Below are 9903 nucleotides of genomic sequence, written 5' to 3' on the forward strand. Positions count from 1 at the left end.
AATATGAATTTTCTATGAGCTGTACATGAAAAATCTAATAAATTCAGTTGTATGCAGAGGTTAATCATATGTTTTTATTGTCTCATTAACATGAACAGTTTCCAAGCTATTGTATAGTAGGTTCTGTAATTTTAACCATTAAAAGTTGTGCACCTTACAAAATATCATTGCGATATTAAGTGATAAAATGATCAGCAGACCAGCAGAGCCAGGGTATAGGATAGAGCAGAGATATATATATACAGGTTGAGTATCCCTTATCCAAAATGCTTGGGACCAGAAGAATTTTGGATATCGGATTATTCCGTATTTTGGAATAATTGCATACCATAATGAGATATGATGGCGATGGGACCCAAGTCTAAGCACAGAATGCATTTATGTTACATATACACCTTATACACACAGCCTGAAGGTCATTTTAGCCAATATTTTTAACAACTTTGTGCATTAAACAAAGTGTGTGTACATTCACACAATTCATTTATGTTTCATATACACCTTATACACACAGCCTGAAGGTCATTTAATACAATATTTTTAATTATTTTGTGTATTAAACAAGGTTTGAGTACATTGAGCCATCAGAAAACAAAGGTTTCACTATCTCAGTGTCCATCTCCAGTACTGTCACTGTGTTGTCTGGTGTGGCGTGGGGCAGGTACTCGGGGTGCTGGTGCTCTCTCTGTCTGTTGTAACTGAAAGGCAGGGCCGTAACTACGTGTGTGCCAAGTGGGCCTGGCACACAGCGCAGTTGCCCTGAGGGCGCATGTCCAGCGGCATGTAATGAGTCAAATTGACTCATTACATGCCACCTCTGCTGTGTGCGCCGCCGCGCTGTGGAGGGAGAAGAGAGCAGCGCCGGGCAGCGGAGAAGGAGGGAGGGGGACTGGAGCCGCAGCAGCACTATTTCATTGGTAGTAAGCGCCGCTGCAGCTGTCCCCTCTCCTTTCATATTGGCTGCCCGGCGCTGCTGTGGATGCTGGGATGTGGTTCCTCCATCCATTGTAATGATGTAAATGTTGGCTGTTGTTTAAGTAGCTCTGCCACACTTCTGCTCTTTTTCCAGATATAATAGTCATATAACCTTTACAATATAGTGTTTCAGTGTAGTCTTGGATAATAGATACTATTAGTTACCTTACTGCTACCAGGTTTCTGAATGGAGGGTTATGGACAGATATGTCCATAAGAATACGTCAGGCAAATCTAACCAGTCTGCTGTTAATACTAGAATGAGCAAGAATAGACCGCTGGCAAGTCAAATCCACCTTCATCACCTCGCATAACCGACTCCCCGAACAGGATGTCTGACACCAAAGTTCCCTCGGGTCATTCCTCCCTATGGCTCAAGAATTAGCTAAGCTTTTGATGCCTCAGATAGATTTAAAAAAACTTGAAAATATTCAACTTATTGATAAAAAGATTGAACAGATTCAGACTGCATTAGAAACGACATTGGCCAAGTTGAAAACACACTCTACTAGGCTTACTGAGGTGGAACAGAGGGTGAGTGACACGGAAGACCACATACACAGTCTCCAACATACAGCAGACACTCATGCAACTACTATTCAAACTCTACAAGCTAAAATTGATGACTTGGAGAACAGAGATATTAGATGCAATCTCAGATTTGTGGGTATTCCAGAGTCCATTAGGGACTCACAATTGTAAGACTTTATCTCCACTGAAGTTTTTGCAGCACTGGAGATCTCTGAGGAGACTTTTCTGCCACACATTGAAAGGGCTCATAGAATCGGTCCAATAAGACCTGATACTGATTCTAGGCCTCGGCCAGTGATTGCGTGGTTCATGGACTTCTGCATGAAGGAGCTGATTCTGATATCATATCGCAGAAGCTCCCAACTGAAAGTGGGGGACCATAAGATCTTTGTCTTTCAGGATTTTTCGACCTCAGTGGCGCAGAAGTGTAGGGAGTTCTTCACTGTCTGCAAACTTCTTTATGACAATAATGCCCGCTTTGCCCTTATGTACCCGGCAAAACTACGCATTCAAGACAATGGCAGAACCCTCTTTTTCACAGATCCCAATAAAGCCATATCCCACATCACAAAGATGTTAGGATTTAGAAGCCCAGCGGACCACTAGTACACGCTGACACATTCGCCTTTGTGTGTTTTCCTTTTTTGCATTATACAATGTTGGAGCTACTTACATTTTCATTCACAACTTCATATTATGTTTCTACGTTTGTGTCAAGCGTTATTTTACATAATGATGCTTGTGAGGTTTCACCAGCTTGAGGAAAAAGTTAGAAAATGTTGTTTGAAGCGGTGTCATAGTCTTTATGTGTACTTTTTGTTGTCTGTGTCCTGTCTCCCACCCCCCATGTAGGAGACTTATTCCACTATTTTTTTAATCTGGCCCTGCACTCCTTGCTCGCTGGGACAAGGAGTGGGCTTTTCTATGTAGATGCACCTGTCTGCATACCCTCCCTCACTTAGGTATTGGCTAGTCAGAGTTTAAATGACTTAACTACATTCTCTACAGCTGTTGACTCGCAACTTAAGGTGATCTCCTGGAATGTTGGAAATCTCAACTCTCCAGTAAAGCACAAAAGAGTTGTCACACATTTAAAATGATTCAACCCCCAAATTATATATTTGCAAGAAACTCACTGGCTAAAGGGCTCAGGGTCTGCATTGAAGGCACCATAGATAGATGACTGTATAACAGCTAACTATCGAAGGAAGGCAAGGGGTGTGGCGATACTGTTTCAAAAAAACTTGCATTACACCATTCTTAATTCTATCGCTGACCAGAATGGCAGGTATCTAATTTTAGATGTAGAAGTGTGGGGGACTAAATATACATATGTAAATGTTTATGCTCTGAATGTAGGGACGTCTGACTTTTTGCAGGATCTCACCAATATTCTTGTGCAGTGTGAAAACTTTGCGTTAGTGTAAGGTGGTGATTTCAACTCAGTGGATGATTCCAGTATAGATAAAAAACCTACCCCGAATAATCTAAACTCACATTTGTGGAAACTAATACAATCGATGAGGTTATCTCTCCAGCTCACTGATATTTGGCGGCTGCTGAACCCAACAGTTAGGTCAATTACCTTTTATTCCAATGTTCACCACTCATGGTGTCGTATAGACTCCTTTTTAATTGCTGACTTGCTAGTTTCCCAAGTGAGTTGCACTGATATTCACAGTGTATTGATTTCTGACCATGCTCCTATCCCGTTGATTCTTGAATGAACATTACAATCCGGTGGTACTAGGTTATGGAGATTCCCCAGTTATTTATATCAATCAGATGACTTTCAACTATTTTTTACTAATAACTGGTTAAATTATCTGGACGATAGTTTGGAATACTGGAACAGACCTACTATTTTTTGAGGTGCAGCAAAATTGGTATTAAGGGGTCAGATAATTGAGTGTGTCGCTAGACAAAAAAAAAGATGACGCCCACTGTTACAGAGTAATTTCCTTATATCCATTTTAGAGCCATATATTATATTTTACTATTATACAAAGAATTAAACTGGTAACATGTGCCTGCTGTAGCCTGAGCTAATTAACATCTACACTGTAGCCTTGGCCTAGTTAGCATTTGAACAGACAAACCCAGCACATGGCCAGCTCAGCTCACGATACAGCTAGCCCACATGCTGTTAAGATACACACTTCCTTTGGATCACACACCCCCATAGCTGGAACTGAGGTATAATATACCTCTTTGAAAGGAGGACACACTCTCTCTCTCTGACTACCACACTGGCACACACACAGCTACAGAGCTCTCTCAGAAACATGGACCTTGATACGCCTGAGATGCTTGGATGTTTTTCCCCTGGATGGCTAAGTGTCATACTCTCTATATCTCATAGATAAATGGCATGGCATAGCTAAATATGTGTTTGTGGTAGGTGTGAAACGTTTGGCATAGAATAGTTAATTTGGAAATATATTTGACTTTAAGGTTAATGGTACTTGTGCAATTATGTGATCTGTAATGGTAATTGGAACATTAGACAATCTGTAGCATAGCATTCCTGGTATACATTTGTGGATGGTGATTTATAACAGATTGTAGTGGTTTTATATAGTGTATCTTGCTGAAATATAGAAGTCGACACATACTTCCTTTTGTTACTGTAGTCATGTGCTTGTAGCAATGGCATGCTGATTGTGGTTACTTGGTAATCTGGTCTTGTGATGGCTCGTATAACATGTACAGCATGCAATGTTGGTCTTGGAAGGCTGGAATAACTTAGCATAAGGAAGATGTGTGTGAGGATACCGGGTTCCAAATCACTCAGTCGTGGTGGTAGATGAAAAACCAACAGTGGTTTATTGAACAGAATGGGTTATAAACAGCTCAGCACACTTCTGTGATCCAATTCTACACAGCAATTCCCTCCTGGAACTCCTGACAGAACATTACTTCTTAGCCAGTCTCCTGCCACTCACTGACCTTCTCTCTCAGATCTCGCTCACCTCTACAAATGGGAAGGCATAGTGCATCTTCTCCTGGGGTGTTTGAATGACAGACCCCACTTCCTTCTCACTTTCAGTAGCCTCCCCCAAACACAACACTGTAAATGGCTCAGTAGCCAGGACTGGTTGGTGCTCACCTGAAGGATTCCCTTGGAGGCTCTGTTGCTCAAGTGGTGGTCGGGTGATAGTGGCAACTTCTTCCTCAATGTCTCGCTGGCACTCTGGGATGGTTTCTATATCCTCCAAGCCTGCAAATGGCCAGTTGTAACACAGCTCAGGCCGGTGACTGAGTGTTTCACTGCGACATTCCCCCAGAGAGAAGAGAATGGGTTGCTCCATCTCAGCAAAAGGGAAGTTGTAGTGCAGTTCCTCCTGGGGTGCCTGGATTGTGCTCACTGCTGTCTTCACTTCGTGTGCTTCCTTCCGTATAGACCACTGGGCAACTTCTTCCCTTGGGTATGGGAGAAGCTGTTGCAGGTGGTGCCTTTCTGCATCCACCCTGTAACACTGGTCTCGCCATGCTGGGGTATCTAGGGGCCCCCAATCCAATGCCACTTCCTCTGGCTCTGTCCGGGAAGAGAATTTATTCTGCACTTGCCCTTCCGTCTCTGTATATTGTATCCTTTGTGTCATTTGGGCCACTGTGGCGATCATTTCCTCCCTGAATTCCTCAAACTCTGGCTCCCCTAGCAGATTCCATGTGGCTGCTTCACTTCTGCAGTGCATGAACGCATTCCCCAGATGACACAACTTGTCCTGTATGCTGGATACTCTCCACCTGCTGATTACCCGCTGAGCTTCATTCCAGTACTCCCAAATGTACTGCATTTTGGTAACTATAAATAACAGATCCGGCTTCCCAGCCTGCCGATATGCTGATGAACTTCCAACCACAAGCTCCACTGCCCTGGTTCCATTACTGGTCTCCTCTGCTGAGGCCTGGACTGTATCCTCCTCTTCCTCCTTATCACAAGGGTGCTCAAAGTCCCATTGAGCCAATTTTCCAATTAGGGATTCCTTGGTATCCACTGTATTATTACAATTTTGTTTCCATGACACAGTCATTGCAGGACTCCCTTCTTGATGTCGTTGTAATATTGTGCTGCTGCCTCCAATCTGCTGTAATATCTTGCATCCATGCTTGTAACCTGAGTGATTCCTCTGCTTGCCACCAAATGTGAGGATACTGGGTTCCAAATCACCCAGTCATGGTGGTAGATGAAAAACCAACAGTGGTTTATTGAACAGAATGGGTTATAAACAGCTCAGCACACTTCTGTGATCCAATTCTACACGGCAATTCCCTCCTGGAACTCCTGACAGAACATTACTTCTTAGCCAGTCTCCTGCCACTCACTCTCTCTGTGTCAGATCTCTTCCCCCCAGCAGAGCTCACTCCTCTTGTTATACCCTCCCCTGTCTATTCATCACACAAGCTGGTCAGTCAGGAGTGGAGACGAGGTGTCTGGACTCTTGTACACAATGGAGTGCACAGGATCAGATTACCTGCATCTCCATACAGAACCTGTTTACTACATAACCTACTCATCCTAATCACATCTGAGTGTACAGCTAGGGGACTTACATTACAATGAACTTATTTAACTATGTTACTAACACTCTGGCCTAGACTTATTCAGTTAACAATTACATTGAATATATAATAACCAAATAAACTACATATACTAAATATAACAGATAAAATATAACTGTACAATATAATAACCACACAATACAATACAATGTTGCCTAACATATAACTAATAACATAATGGCAATTGGTGAAGTCCATGTGTAGGACCAGGGCTAGGAAAGTAACCACGTGTCTTTTACCACTGTGCGACACGACGTGCCGGCTGTGTCATCACGTGTCGTCACAATGTGTTTGTCCCAAAGATACTGACCAGAATTGGTATATAATTACTGGCTACATTATATAGCATAGCCAGCATACAATATGTTCTGGTCATTGAGATACTGTGTTGGCTTGGAATTGTAAAATCAGCACATATGCATTATGTTGTAGCTTATACATTCTGGAATATAGTGGAGTCTTTCAGAGATATGTAGTTTATAAAATGGCTTCTGTTATGTGACTTTATGGCCTAGCAAAGAATGCCATGTGTTTGAACCTGCAAACCTAAAATGGCTGCTGGCATTCCCTTTTGAACCATGTGTTACAGACTTTGGAATTATGGGAGTTTTCCCAAAATGGAGTCTAGCTTCTGTCCCATGAGGTCTGTGGACCATGCAGTCACATGCTGCCCCTCCCCCACATACACTCACACACACATACATAAACCAAAACCAATCCCCTTAGATGTCTCCCCAGATACATATTTTTCCAATATCTATCAATAAATCTAGGGTTTCATTTTATGCAATCTGTGATTTAGCTGAGTGCTTTGAGTGATATCTCCCCAGTAATAAATATACACACACACATACATACATCTTTCACACTTCTTTCACCCTGTTTCTTTCTTATATAGTTTGAACCTGTGAAACTATTATATGGTGACTTGCATTGTATTTAATCAATACTGTTTAATGATAAAAGTGAATTCTATGAGTAGCAATTGTTTGTTGAAATACATCCTTACGTTTTACATTCTATATGACTGGCGTGCATTCTTCCATGAACAGAATATTCATAATGATTTAAAGATATATATGTCTAGATGCAACCTCTGCGGGTTTGTTATTAAAAGGTACACAATTAGTGATTAATGATTATTATAAATCACTAAAAGGTTAAAATTATATATTTGCTTCAAAGATATGAAATATAGTAATATAATACAAACAATAACAGACAGAGAAAAGTAAGAGGGAAGAGGAGAGAATAAAGTATACCCCTTATCAGCCACTCTATGACTACAGCTCTTCAGGAACACCTCATGGTCACTAGCGAGGCTTCCTTGAATAAATATACTGAGGCCAAACAGTTATTAAATGATTTTCTCTTGTCTTAAGCTAAAAAAGATTTGACGTTTTCTCGTTACAAGTATTATCAGTGGGGAAACAAGACAGGCCATCTTCTAGCGACTATGGTGAGAAAAAAGCAATCTAAGCGATTTATAACGGCTCTGAAGCATAGACAGACTGGCCAATTAATCACTGATACTCGTGCAATTGTGAATCATTTTGAATCGTATTTTACTGATTTGTATTCTGATCTCCCCTTTGACAGAGAAGCACATGAGCTATTGATGAGGATGGAGTGTGGTCTTTTAAAAGGACAAAAGACAAGAGCAACTATTTGTCTTTTCCAGGGCAAACTTAAAATTATGAAAATATGTAACTTATTAAAATTTTACTTTTATTAAGATATACATAAAAGGAAAGGAGCAGACATGACTATTTTAATTAACACTCAAATGCTATATTTATAGGCGAATCAATTATGATGATGAACGAAAATATTTATTCCCTTATGTGTCAAAAAATACCTATGTATCCTATCAATAGGAAATATTAGGGATAAGGTCACTACATTAAGCTCAGTGTAATCAACTTTTCAATTCGATCTATGATCTATACTATCATAAGTTATGAATAATTGGGGCTTGCTGCTCCATCCCTTGTTTCAATACTGAATCCACAGCCATCTATGTAAGCTGTGCCTCTATGGCCGCTCTATTTCTAAGTCATATTGTTTCCATTTTTTCAGCTATAAGCTGTAAACAATTGTGGCCTGCTGCTTTATGTAAAAAATTGTGTGTTCTGGATATCGCCCCCTTTTTTTGTTCAAATTCAACTTTCTATTTCATTATATTATTTCAAATACTCATCATAAAATCCATAGCTGTATATGTAAGCTTTATATATAGTTGTTGCACATTATGTACAAACTTTTGGGCACCACCCTCTTCATATTGTTTAATCTTTAAAAATTCCCTTTAAATTTTCGGGGTTACTCTCTCATTCCACGACCATCAGTGACATTCTGCAATGCATGTGGTAACAGAATGCCACTCCATTTAGGGACAGCAGAAGTACCCCTCCACCCTTTACTTCTGAGCCACTGTCTGTTCCTGGTTACTCTCTCATTCTATCATTCGATGTTGAGACAGATGATTGAACAGCAGAAGTGTCAGGAAATCTAGACCTGGCTCCTCTTTTTCATATACTCAGTATATACATTTGATTAATAAAAAATCTTTTTGTGACCTGTCTTATTCAGTAATACATTTTGGTTTTACTTATTACCATATACAAGATTTAAGTGTCTGTACGCCTGAAACATTGTGTGTGCTGGAGACATACCCACCTATGGTCAGACCGCACTGGGTATGCCCAACCCCGTCTGATCTTGGAAGCTATTCACTGCAGGGCCTGGTCAGTACCTGGATGGGAGACCGCCAGGGAATATGAGGTACCATAGGAATTTTACTCTCCCACACCAAATGAATTTTGTGACTCTCAGACAAAACACAGGACTTCACAAAACATAGAATCTTACTTTTTGGCTCTCAGACACGGTATAGATCATAGATCGAATTGAAAAGTTGATTACACTGAGCTTAATGCCTAATCCCTAATATTTCCTATTGATAGGAGACATAGGTATTTTTTGACACATAAGGGAATAAATATTTTCGTTCATCATCATAATTGATTCGCCTATAAATATAGCATTTGAGTGTTTATTAAAATAGTCATGTCTGCTCCTTTCCCTTTAAGGATATCTTAATAAAAGTTAAATTTAAATAAATTTACATATTTTCATAATTTTTAGTGTGCCCTGGAAAAGACAAATAGTTGCTCTTGTCTTTTGTCCTTTCAAAAGACCACACTCCTTTATAGTTTGTTGAACTATCTTTCGGGAGCACCACCAACCTATTGCTGAATAGAATTTGCTTAAGTAGGCTTCATGTTGGTTTAACAATAATGTAACTGTGAAACACACACTATAAATTTCATATCCTGTGCAGATTTACACTTTTCCAATAAATCTATTGATGAGGAAGGAAAACATACCCTCGCTGACCACTACTCAAGCAGATTAATTGATAGAACCAATCACTGCACTGGAAGTTGACGATGCAATATCTAAACTTCATCTGCACAAGTCTCCGGGACCGGATGGTCTATCACATGAATTCTACAACATCCTACCCCCACATATTACACCTACTTTACTTGAATAATTTATGATATACTATGGCATCACACTCCTTTTCACCACTTTAATAATGCACGCACTATTTTGATCCCAAAACCTAATCAGGACCCTCAGTTGGTTGGATCCTATAGACCCATAACTTTATTGAAAACTGACATCAAAATATTGGCCAAAATTCTCTCTGATAGGTTACAACTGATTCTTCCTTACACCTTAACTTCCCACCAACTAGGTTTTGTGAAGAACAAACAGTCTTTCAAAGGGGTCCGGGCAGCTGTTGCAGCGACTGTGTTTTTG

General features: G+C 40.3%; 1 pseudogene; it reads left to right on the forward strand.

The window, feature by feature from the left end:
* Positions 1-8749: 8749 nt before the first annotated feature.
* Positions 8750-8868, forward strand: LOC134946372 (5S ribosomal RNA; annotated as a pseudogene).
* The last annotated feature ends 1035 nt before the right edge of the window (positions 8869-9903 follow it).

The sequence above is a fragment of the Pseudophryne corroboree genome, chromosome 7, assembly GCF_028390025.1.
Source record: "Pseudophryne corroboree isolate aPseCor3 chromosome 7, aPseCor3.hap2, whole genome shotgun sequence".
In the NCBI taxonomy this organism is placed as follows: domain Eukaryota; kingdom Metazoa; phylum Chordata; class Amphibia; order Anura; family Myobatrachidae; genus Pseudophryne; species Pseudophryne corroboree.